The 12,651-nt window shown below is 42.7% G+C and overlaps 1 protein-coding gene across 2 annotated transcripts in view; it reads right to left on the minus strand.

Moving 5' to 3' along the window:
• The window catches only part of FREM2 (FRAS1 related extracellular matrix 2), a 182,338-nt gene that overhangs the window by 69,567 nt on the left and 100,120 nt on the right, over nt 1-12,651 (minus strand). The window lies entirely within an intron of this gene.

Consider the following 12,651-nt stretch of genomic DNA (forward strand, 5'->3'; position numbering starts at 1 on the left):
TGCTCAACACAGGGTCTGCACTGCTTGGCCTGTCTGTGTCTGGTTCTGTCGCTGCAGGACTTCTTCTTGTACTCCTCTTTCAGCTCTCTGTCTTTGCAGGACCTCTTCTGTACACAGCTTGTTTGTTCAGAGACAGAGCCAGAACAATCCCCACTTACAACCTGTCAGTCAGGCTGAGCTGGAGTGTTGACTGCTTTCCATTGTCTCTGGGGTCTGTCAGTCTCATGAACCCTTCCCCTTCTGAAGCTGGTAAACCAAAAAACTCCCACAGAGTTTTAGTAAGGGGTAACAGTCCCCTTACACGTAGAATAGAATACTAGAACTGGAGTGGTTCTCAAGAGATCAAGTCCAGTCCCCTGCACTCACAGCACCATTTCTCCAGTTTGTCCAGATCATTTTGACTTATCATAGAATCATATAATACTAGGACTGGAAGGGACCTCGAGAGGTCATTGAGTCCAGTCCACTGCCCTCATGGCAGGACCAAATACTGTCTAGACCATCCCTGATAGACATTTATCTAACCTACTCTTAAATATCTCCACAGATGGAGATTCCACAACCTCCCTGGCCAATTTATTCCAGTGTTTGACTACCCTGACAGTTAGGAACTTTTTCCTAATGTCCAACCTAAACCTCCCTTGCTGTAGTTTAAGTCCATTGCTTCTTGTTCTATCCTCAGAGGTCAAGACGAACAAGTTTTCTCCCTCCTCCTTAGGACACCCTTTTAGATATCTGAAAACTGCTATCATGTCCCCCCTCAATCTTCTCTTTTCTAAATTAAACAAACCCAATTCCTTCAGCCTTCCCTCATAGGTCATGTTCTCTAGACCTTTAAACATTCTTGTTGCTCTTCTCTGGACCCTCTCCAATTTCTCCACATCGTTCTTGAAATGCGGTGCCCAGAACTGAACACAATACTCCAACTGAGGCCTAACCAGCACAGAGCAGAATGGAAGAATGACTTCTCGTGTCTTGCTCACAGCACACCTGTTAATGCATCCCAGAATCATGTTTGCTTTCTTTGCAACAGCATCACACTGCTGACTCAGATTCAGCTTGTGGTCCACTAATACCCCTAGATCCCTTTCTGCAGTACTCATTCCCAGACAGTCGCTTCCCATTCTGTATGTATGAAACTGACTGTTCCTTCCTAAGTGGAACACTTTGCATTTGTCTTTATTAAACTTCATCCTATTTACCTCAGACCATTTCTCCAATTTGTCCAGATCATTTTGAATTATGACCCCGTGCTCCAGATTAGTCGCAACACCTCCCAGCTTGTATCATCTGCAAACTTAATAAGCGTACTTTCTATACCAATATCTAAACTGCTGATGAAGATATTGAACAGAGCCGGTCCCAAAACGGACCCCTGCGGAACCCCACTTGTTATGCCTTTCCAGCAGGATTGTGAATCATTAATAACTACTCTCTGAGGTATGGTTATCCAGCCAGTTATGCACCCACCTTATAGTAGCCCCATCTAAGTTGTATTTACCTAGTTTATTGATAAGAATATCATGTGAGACCATATCAAACGCCTTACTAAAGTCTAGGTTTACCACATCCATCGCTTCTCCCTTATCCACAAGACTTGTTATCCTATTAAAGAAAGCTATCAGATTGGCTTGACATGATTTGTTCTTTACAAATCCATGCTGGCTGTTCCCTATCACCTTGCCACTTTCCAAGTGTTTACAGATGTTTATGACCCTATCCTCCAAAGTACTTGCAACCCCTCCCAGCTTGGTATCCTCAGCAAACTTAATAAGGGTACGTCTACACTACAGCGCTAGTTCGAACTAACTTAGTTCGAATTAGTTAATTCGAACTAAGCTAGTTCGAACTAACGCATCTAGAACTAAAAACTAGTTCGAACTAGCGTTTTGCTAGTTCGAACTAGTAAGTCCACATTGAGTGGACTCTGAACAGGGCTTAAGGCTGGCCGGAAGCAGTGCCGGCAGGGCATAAAAGGAGGACTTAGAGCATGGAGATGCTGTCTCAGGCTAGCCGAGGGCTGCGCTTAAAGGGTCCCGACCCCCACCCCGGACACACAGTTCTCAGGGGTGCCCCGCTTGCAAAGAAGTTCTGGCTTGGAGTGCCCTGAGTGCCCACACTGAGCACATCACACCACTCGGCCATCACCCCGGCTGCACTTGCCGCAGGCTGCCATCTGGGGAGAGGGGGTAATTGGGGGGCAGCAGGAGAGCTTCCACCCCCAGAAGCCCGCAGAGCCAGCCCAGTCCTCGCCATCGGGGGCTCGTACCCCATACCTCCCTCACCTCCTTCCACTTACCCTTCCCTAGCCCCCCTTCTTATTGATGTACAAAATAAAGATAACGTTTCTTCCAACATTGACTCTGTCTTTATTGAAAAAAACTGGGGGAGACTGGGAAAAGGAGGTGGGAGAGGGGAAGAGAAAGGCTGGGAGAGGGGAGGGCAACTAACATGATCAGGGGTTGGGAACAGGTCCCAGATGAAGAAAGGCTACAGAGACTGGGACTGTTCAGCTTAGAAAAGAGGAGACGGAGGGGGGACAGGATAGAGGTCTCTAAAAGCAGGGGTTGGGTGGAGAGGGTGCATTCAGAAAAGTTCTTCCTGAGTTCCCATAAAGAAGGACTAGAGGACACCAAAGGAAAGGACTGGGTAGCAGGCTTGAAACTAGTAAGAGAAAGTTGTTGTTCTTCACAAAGCAAATAGTTAACCTGTGGAACTCCTTGCTGCAGGAGGCTGTGAAGGCTACAACTAGAACAGAGTTTAAAGGGAAGTGAGATCAAGTCATGGAGGTTGGGTCCATGGAGTCCTATTAGCCAGAGGGTAGGAGTGGTGTCCCTGCCCAAAGTTTGTGGAAGGCTGGAGAGGGATGGCACGAGACAAATGGCTTGGTCATTGTCTTCGGTCCATCCCCTCCAGGGTCCCTAGGGTTGGCCGCTGTTGGCAGACAGGCTACTGGGCTAGATGGACCTTTGGTCTGACCCAGTACGGCCATTGTAAGCTCAGGGCTCAGTGTCGGGGGTCTCAGTGGACCCCCTTGATTTTCATGCACACCTGGTCCTGGGTGGCCAGGCTGGCAGCTCTCCTGCCCTAGACGGCCACTTTCCTGTGCCTAGTGCGGAGATCGTGGACGAGGTCCACGATGTCCGCACTAGCCCAGGAAGGTGCCCGCCTCTTGCGGTCCAGGGCAAGCTCCCGGGAGCCGCCAGCCTGGTCCCGGCAAGAGGGGGTGGGCTGGGGGGCATCGGGTGGGTGGCTCTGTGCCGTGCCAGGTGCAGGGTCTGCTAGCTGGGTGCTGGCAGGCTTGCACCTGGCACGGGCACCGTAGCCAGCCCGTGCCCCTTTAAGGGGTCCGGGGCCGGGAGGGGGGCATAGAGTTTCCCTGGTGTTGGCCAGAGTGGCCACCAGGGAAACCTGGGGAGGGCTAGCCTCCCACTAGTTCGAACTAAAGGGCTACACAGCCCTTAGTTCGAACTAGCTAGTTCGAACTAGGCGTTAGTCCTCGTAAAATGAGGTTTACCTAGTTCGAACTAAGCGCTCCGCTAGTTCGATTCAAATTCGAACTAGCGGAGCGCTAGTGTAGCGCATAGGAAAGTTAGTTCGAACTAACGTCCGTTAGTTCGAACTAACTTTCTAGTGTAGACATACCCTCAGTGTACTCTCTATGACATCATCTAAATTGTTGATGAAGATATTGAACAGAACTGGTACCAAAACAGACCTCTGCAGAACTCCACTTGTTATGCCCTTCCAGTATGAGTCTGAGTCATTAATAAGTACTCTATGAGAATGGTTATCCAGCCAGTTATGCACCCACCTTATAGTAGCCCCATATATAATGCATTTCGCTAGTTTATTGAGAAGAAGGTCATGCAAGGCTGTATCATATGCCTTACTAAAGTCTAGGTAAACCACATCACTGCTTCCCCCTTATCCACAAGACTTGTTATCCTATCAAAGAAAGCTATCAGATTGATTTGACATTTGTTTTTTACAAATCCATGCTGGTGTTACCTATTATCTTATTTTCTTCCAGACGTTTGAAGATGACTTCCTTAATTACCTGGTCCATTATCTTTCCTGGCACAGAAGTTAAACTTACTGGTCTGTAGTTTCCTGGGTTGTTCTTATTTCCCTTTTTATAGATGGACACTATATTTGCCCCTTTTCAGTTTTCTGGAATCTCTCCCAAATTTCAGGATTTTTCAAAGATGATAGCTAAAGCCTCAGATACCTCCTCTATCAGCTCCTTGAGCATTCTAGCATGCATTTCATCAGGCCCTGGAGACTTGAAGACATCTAACTTTTCTAAGTAATTTTTTAATTTGTTCTTTTTTAATTTTAACTACTAAACTTACCCCATTTCCACTAGCATTCATTATGTCAGGCATCCCTTCATTATCAACTTCTTGGTGAAGACTGAAACAAAGAAGTCATTAAGCACCTCTGCCATTTCCAATTTTCCTGTTGTTTTTTCTCCCTCCTCACTGAGCAATGGGCCTACCATGTCCTTAGGTCTTCCACTTGCTTCTAATATATTTATAGAATGTTTTCTTTTTACCCTTTATGTCTCTAGCTAGACTGAGCTCATTTTGTGCCTTTGCCTTACTAATCTTCCCTCTGCATACCTGTGTTGTTTGTTTATATTCAGCCTTTGTCATTTGACCTAGCTTCTATTTCTTATATGACTCCTTTTTGATTTTTAAATCATGCAAGATCCCCTGGTTAAGCCAACCTGGTCTTTTTTCCATACTTTCTATCTTTCCTACACAATAGAATAGTTTGCTTTTGGACCCTTAATAATGTCCCTTTGAAAGACTTCCAGCTCTCTTCAGTTGTTTTTCCTCATAGTCTTGCTTTCCATGGGAGCTTACCTACCAGCTCTCTGAGGGTATGTCTACACTACCCTTCTATTTCGAAATAGGAGGGTAATGTAGGCATACCGCAATTGCAAATGAAGCCCGGGATTTGAATTTCCACGAGGAGTAACGGTAGTTCGAACTAGGAAGCCTAATTCGAACTACCTAGTTCGTGCCGCGTGTAGCCGCGCGGCACGGGGTTCGAACCAGCGGGGATTTAAAAATGGCGGCGCCCCGCTTATGCAAATGAAGCCCGGGAAATTCAAATCCCGGGCTTCATTTGCAATTGCGGTATGCCTACATTACCCCGCTATTTCAAAATAGCGGGGTAGTGTAGACATACCCTGAGACTATGTCTAGACTGCAGGCTTCTTTCGGAAGAAGCTTTTCTGGAAGAGATCTTCCAAAAAAAATCTTCCGAAAGAGAGCATCTACACAGCAAAAGTGCATCGAAAAAGCGATCTGCTTTTTCAAAAGATAGTATCCACATTGAATGTATGCTATCTCGCATTTAAGCTGTCATTACTATGGACGGAGTGGCAACCAGGGCATCTGTGCTTTTTCCTCTTCTTTCGAAAGAACTCCCTCTTCCCTATCCACACATGCCTTTTTCTGAAAGAGCTCTTTTGGAAAAAGGCTTCTTCCTCATAGAAAGAGGTTTACCAATGTCAGAAAAACCCCTCTGTTCTTTCAATTTTTTCCTGAAAGAACGTGATTGCAGAGTGGATGTAAGTGATATTTTTTCAGAAAAACATCCATTTTTCCAAAAAAATTCTGAAGGGTAGACATACCCTCAGTTTACTAAAAAATGCCTTTGTCTCTAACCATTGTCTCCATTTTGCTGTTCTCCCTTCTACCATTCCTTATTATCATGAACTCTATGATTTCATGATCACTTTCATTCAAGCTGCCTTCCACTTTCAAATTTTCAACCAGTTTAACTGCTTGAAAAATGAGTGCCAGATAGTGGTTCAGGTTCAGCACTAATAGACTCAGGAAAGTTCTTAAGCTTACCCTTCTGTAAAATGGGGGCAAAACTTCCATCCCCTACAAGGGATGGTCTGAGGGTTAATGTTCTCATTTTTATGAACAAGTTATATAAACTGTAAACCACGCTGTGATACAAGTCTGTGGCCTCTGCCTGCTTATTAATGGTGCTGAAATGTTTAACAGGTTCAGCAGGAGGACTCTGAATGGCTGTTTGCCAGCCTTATGTGAGTGAAGTGGAACAAATCTGTTGAATGCCCTTCCTGCTGTGAACAGTATGGTTTCTCAGCAGTTCCAATAAGGGAAGAAGAATTTTCATATGTCCTGGAGAGGGGCAGTGTGTTCTCTTGGAAGCACTAAGTACTGGGGAAGAAAACAAGAACACTCAGCATGGTGGTAACCTCCCCAAAACTTAAACTGAAAAAAAAAACCTCATGACATCCTTTTTCCTGTGCTCGATCAATGCTGTTCACTTTCTGTTTTTCTTAACATAGTGAGGTCCCAAGAGCTTGAAATTGCGCCAAATCCATATTTATAACAACAAAACGACCCTCTTTAGTTCAATCCCAAGCTTTGTAAAGAGGTTTCACCTTTGATAAATAAAGGCCTGTTGAAGTTTGTTACTACCTTGCTTGCATGATACAACATTTTTGGCAACGAGGATGGATCTTCTGCCTCTGAACCCACCTGCACCCTTTCTGCAAAGGCCAGGTGAGCCTCCAATTGCTTTTACTGCCTGGATCCATATGTTTGAGACTTATCTACTTGCAATCAGCGCTACAGAGAGTTCTGAAGTAAGAAAGAGTGCTCTGCTAATCCACTGCCTTGGAGCAGAAGGGCAGCGTGTATTTTACACTTTTCCCCTTACAGATGATAAATATGAGCCTGCACTCATTGCATTAAAGAACTTTTTTGTGCCAAAAGTCAATGTAGTAGCTAATCACTACAGATTTCGCCAGCGTGAGCAGAAACCAGGGTGACTATAATGCAGTATGTTGCTTCTCTGAGGAGTCTGATTGGGTATGTCTACACTACCCTCCTAGTTCGAACTAGGAGGGTAATGTAGGCATACCGCACTTGCAAATGAAGCCCTGGATTTGAATTTCCTGGGCTTCATTTGCATAAGCGGGGAGCCGCCATTTTTAAAACCCCGCTGGTTTGAACCCCGTGCAGCGCGGCTACACGGGGCACGAACTAGGTAGTTCGAACTAGGCTTCCTAGTTCGAACTACCGTTACTCCTCGTGAAATGAGGAGTAATAGTAGTTCGAACTAGGAAGCCTAGTTCGAACTATCTAGTTCGTGCCCCGTGTAGCCGCGCTGCACGGGGTTCGAACCAGCGGGGTTTTAAAAATGGCGGCTCCCCGCTTATGCAAATGAAGCCCAGGAAATTCAAATCCCGGGCTTCATTTGCAAGTGCGGTATGCCTACATTACCCCGCTAGTTCGAACTAGCGGGGTAGTGTAGACATACCCCTAGTTACTTGTGACTTTGGGAATATGGCAGATGAGATGATTAGAAACCAGCTCATTGAGAAAACAACCATGTTTCGTGTAAGGGAACGCTTGCTTGTAGAACCACAACTTACACTGGAAAAAGCAATAACCATTGCTACCCAGATTGAGTCAGCTATAGCAGAAGCCAAAATAATGAGCATGGATACAGGAGGCCCAGTCCAGGCTATAACTCCTTTGCAGAAAAGTCCACTATTGCTGCAGACAAACAATCACAAGGGGAAAACTAATGAAAAACCACAGAATCAGCAAATTCAAAGCACAGCAAAAGCCTGCTTTCTCTGTGGATCCCCACAACACCTTGCAAGCTACACAAGATGTCCTCCAAAAGAAGCTCAGTGCAATCATTGCAAAAAGTTTGGGCATTTTGCTAAGGTATGCCGCAGTACCAGTCCAATGAACAGGTGCATGCAGTTAAAATACCAGATGTTACTGTGCTGAGAGTGGACAAAGTCACTACTGCACATATTCCAGAACAGATAAGGTGCATTGTAAATGTTTCTGCCACACCTTCAGGCAAATCCCATCCTCGTCTCCAAAATGTTGTATCATGCAAGCAAGGTAGTAACAAACTTCAACAGGCCTTTATTTATCAAAGGTGAAACCTCTTTACAAAGCTGCTGTTGCTCCCCTCTGTAGCTCTCACTTAGGCCTGGCCCATCTCCTCCCCCCTCCTTCCTGTTTCCTATGCTTCCAGATTCCCATCAGCCAGTGCTCCCAGTTCTAACAAATAAAAGCAGCATCCAAAACACCACACTGTCTTTATAATACCAAGCAGAATGCAGAGGAGTGTTGTGCATATGAATGGTATTTGTGGTGTCCCTTATAAGCAATAACCAGGCAATGTTTAAAGTGTGCCTAAATTATTATTGTACTACACCTTGAAGACATTCTACAACTTTATTTATTATTGTCATATCATTGCCACCCTTCTTACTTAAAAGATGGATTTCTTAGGACTATTTAAATAGACTGGCTATCAAAAGTAGGCTAAGCACATGATTTTTCCATTCAAATGTCGGAATATCCCGAAATTTTAGGCACTATTTTTGGTTCTTTTAGACTTTAAATATTTTAAGCCTTCTGGTAAGTCCTCTACAGGGTCATAAATAGTACAATATTTCCTTTCTGCAATTGATTACCAGCTCTCTACTTCCACATGAAGGACACATCCGTCAAATATTTAGTTCAAAGTTTAAACTTCATATCTATGATCATGGAGTGTGTGTGTGAGTTCACACACACACACACACACACACACACACACACACACACACACACACACACACACACACACACACACACAGTCATTGAAAATCACTGTGTTGTTTATAGTATTAGGGAGAAAGGGGTTCTGCCAAAGGCAGAAAAACTTGATTCCCTTTATTCCCACAAGTGTTAAACATAGTGAAGTACAGTACAGGCAGTCCCCGGCTTACATCGGATCCCTACTTACAAACGGGGTGAGGCAACCCCGCACTAGCTGCTTCCCCCCAGCAGACCAGGAAGACGCGAAGCTAGCACCTCTCCCCCCCCCCCCAGCAGACCAGGGAGACGCGGAGCGGCTTTTCTCAGCAGACATCTCAGCTTGAGAATAAAGGACTGAGGGAAGTGAGGTGTGGGAGAATACAACTGAGCTCTGGAGAAATGTTTGGATAGAGTTTCCCCTACAATATGTACCAGTTCCGACTTACATACAAATTCAACTTAAGAACAAACCTACAGTCCCTATCTTGTACGTAACCCAGGGACTGCCTGTATTTATTACTTTGGAATTTTAAGTACATATTCTTTCTGTATATTTCTACATCTACTGCACTTCCTTCTGCATTTTATGATTTTCAATTTTAATCTCTGACTCAAACAGATCCATGTAATTATTATTTAACATTTCAGTTGTGGTAGCATATGAAACAAACAATTCCATATGCTATTGACATCTGAAGAGGATCTGGTCTGGTTTTCTTTTGGTTAATTTTTGTGTTCTCTTTCTGTTCTCAAGTATGTGTCATATTGGGCAAAATTAGTTTCAAAGTAAAAATATCCCCACAGTGCTGTAGATTTTAAAATCATGTTTCCTCAGCTTGTAATATACCAGTACTTGTCACATTTAGAATTACTTCTTTACACATTTTTGTTCTGACCACGCACTAGAAAGAAAAATATAGAAAATAAATTGATTAAAGGTTTTAAAGATGAATGTTTCCTAATTAACTTGCACTGAATGCCAGCAGGTATAAGCAAAAAGTTTCTAGTGTTGACTTGACTTCCTTAGGAAAGACCTGATGTAGTATTATTAAACTCTGACCTTTCCTGTTTGTGTTTTATGACCTCCGGACATTGATGCATAATGCTAATCCAGTCACAGTGTTAGAGGAAATCAGTACAAAATGAGAGGCTGTAACCTTTGGCCAAAGAAACTTTGTAATCTAAATGTAAATCCCATTACCAAACAAACAATAAGGATAATATAGCTCCAGATCTCCTGCAGATGTCTAGTAATGGGACTCTGGCTGACTACAGGATTTAGTATGATAATGTTTCTGCACTTCATAGGTTACTATGAATGCTTCAGAGCCTTACCCGCATTTCCATTAGAGAAGTGTTTTAGATTCAGTTAAATTTATAATATTACAAAACCAGAGAAAATTTTATTTATTTTATGTGGCCTTTTGTTATCAAATCAAAAGGCCATGCATAATTAACAGGAGTTTGGTGCAGCATCCAGAATAATAACAATGTGTCTTAAATTATATGCCTCGTTTTATGCTACTTTCTAAAATGGTACATCTTTGGTGACCTACGAAATATTAAACAAAGGGCACTATCAAGTCAGACAAAAAAAAACCGCATACTCCTGAATCGATCCCCCTAGTGTACTTCTTAACAGTGCATTCAGATTTTGTCAAGCTCTAAACAGAAAAATGATGTGCTAAATAAACTATTGCCAGCTTTTTAAAAAGACTGCAAGTTCTGGGAGAAGTTTTTCACACAGAAAGCATCATGCAGCTACCTATGTGTGGGATGGCCTATAAGATATTTCAGATGTGCCAGATGCAACGTATTAGGCTGTGATAGATAAATTGGGATGTGTCTAGGAACACTTGTACCTAAACAGAAAGTTTATCTTTTAGCAGCCAAAACAGCTATTGCTTTTCTTTTGCCTGCCAATGTAGAATGTCCACTTATTTTGCATTAGTAATATAATGCTCCCATCCTTTCAACACTTGTGCATATGGGTAGTCCTATTGAAATCAGCAAGACTACTCATGAGTAAAACTAGTCATGTGTGTAAATGCTGGCAGGATTGGAGCAATAGTATTCATGAATGCAGTGAACTCTACAGTTAAAACTGAGATGGTATAGGAAACAAACTGCTCTTGTGTATTGTTTTTGACTACTGATGTTAAATATTTATTTAACATAAATATTTCAGTTTTTAATTCCTTCTTTAGCGCATGGCCAATATATAAGGTAACTTGATCTGAGTTACCTCCTTAGCTAGCTACTCAAAGTCATTCTGAAGGTAGTAACAGATAGCATATGAGCAGTGTGTTAAAGTGTTTGCCTAAATTGCAGCTGCACTTAACACAAGAGACTATATCATTCTAAACATTTCCCCACATGGGGATAAATGATAAATAATGTCCTCAGAAGTTCAGGTGGAGATGCCACAGAAGTCAATGTTTAGAACCTCCATGAGAGACAAAATTCCCTCTGTCACAAGGTCACAATAAATAGAATAAATTCTAGGAAGACTTGGTACTCATGGTGTAATTAGGAGGGACATCAGTTTTCAGCTTTGAACAGGTAACTAATTATATCCTTCACTACTGAGAAACCACTGTGCATGTAATAATGAGCTATCCTGAGATCAGCCTTACACAGAACATGCACAATGCTGTATAGTAAGGATAACTGGTACAGGAGATCCTGCATTTTTTTATAATCTCTACAGGGGATGCCCGTGGCTTTCTTTTCAAATTTTAAGAAGTCCAAATATCTAATAGCTGATATACCCATCTGGTTTGCATGGAGTCTTTAATAAGCCTGAAAACTACAGGTCCCAACTCCCAACATTATTCCGTCAGATAATGGCTGTGAAGTTTACAGACTAAGCAAAATTCTTCCTCCCTAGTTATTTTTTCAGATATTTTCTAATTAAAATTACAAAAATGCTCCAAGACATCAGTGTAGGCCCAGGACAGCGAAGTTTGCTAAGTATGAACATTCCATGTCATCTTATATTTGAAATATGACATAACTAATCAACTCTAAGAAATTTTACAAGAAGTGCAATTCCTGGATTTTTCAATTTGCCATAGCTCACAAATGTTGCATGTATTTACCTTATCTCCCTCCCCTCCCCACTGAAAACAAATCCTCTCGGTCACAGGGTCACACATTAGAAATTCCAGGCAGACTTGGTACTCATGGTGTAATTAGAAGGGACATCAGTTTTCAGCTTTGAACAGGTAACTAATTATATCCTTCACTACTGAGAAACCACTGTGCACATAATAATGAGCTATCCTGAGATCAGCCTTACACAGAACATGCACTGTACTGTATGGTAAGGATACCCTTTTTCATGAGACACAAAGCCATATCACTATGTGACAGTGAAAAGCATTCTAAAGGAGATTAGGGAAACTTCACAATATTCCTTTCACAGAATTCACAGCAGAATAATCCTCCTGAGTGAGGAAAGGGTTTTTTGACTCACTCAAGCCCATAAAACTCATTGAGCGCAGAGTAGAGTCCTCTAAAGGCCAGGACCATGTTACCTGGGACTCTTTTCTACTGCTGTGAAGATGGCACAAAAGAAGACATTGCCTTGGGCTGCATTCATTTTCATGTGCATTATCTACAAAAGCTGGTGTCAGTTTGTGCTCCCACTTCTTCCCCATGCCTACATCATTCCCATCACATATTTTTAGTGAATGCTCCTTTAAAGTAGAGTCATGGATCACTCTCTAGTCTGAAACAAAGTGTAGCATTGTGTTAGTCTCCTGGTACAAAGTCTGAACATTATTCTGACACATTTGACAATTGATTGTATTCATATTTTGTAACAAGACTCTTCTGGATTATTAGGAGGCAACAGCCGCCTAATACTAGGAAGAGTAAGAATCACGGATACCAGACATCATTTATTTCCATTTGGGGTGACATCCCAGATTATACCCTAAGAAACTTTGAAATCTGTGAAGGTAGAAAGATGAATTCTCAACACCTAGCTAATTTTACAATGGCTCCATGTTCTTGAGGTTTATAATAACAATACTGACCATTT

The sequence above is a fragment of the Pelodiscus sinensis genome, chromosome 1 (genome assembly GCF_049634645.1).
Source record: "Pelodiscus sinensis isolate JC-2024 chromosome 1, ASM4963464v1, whole genome shotgun sequence".
In the NCBI taxonomy this organism is placed as follows: domain Eukaryota; kingdom Metazoa; phylum Chordata; order Testudines; family Trionychidae; genus Pelodiscus; species Pelodiscus sinensis.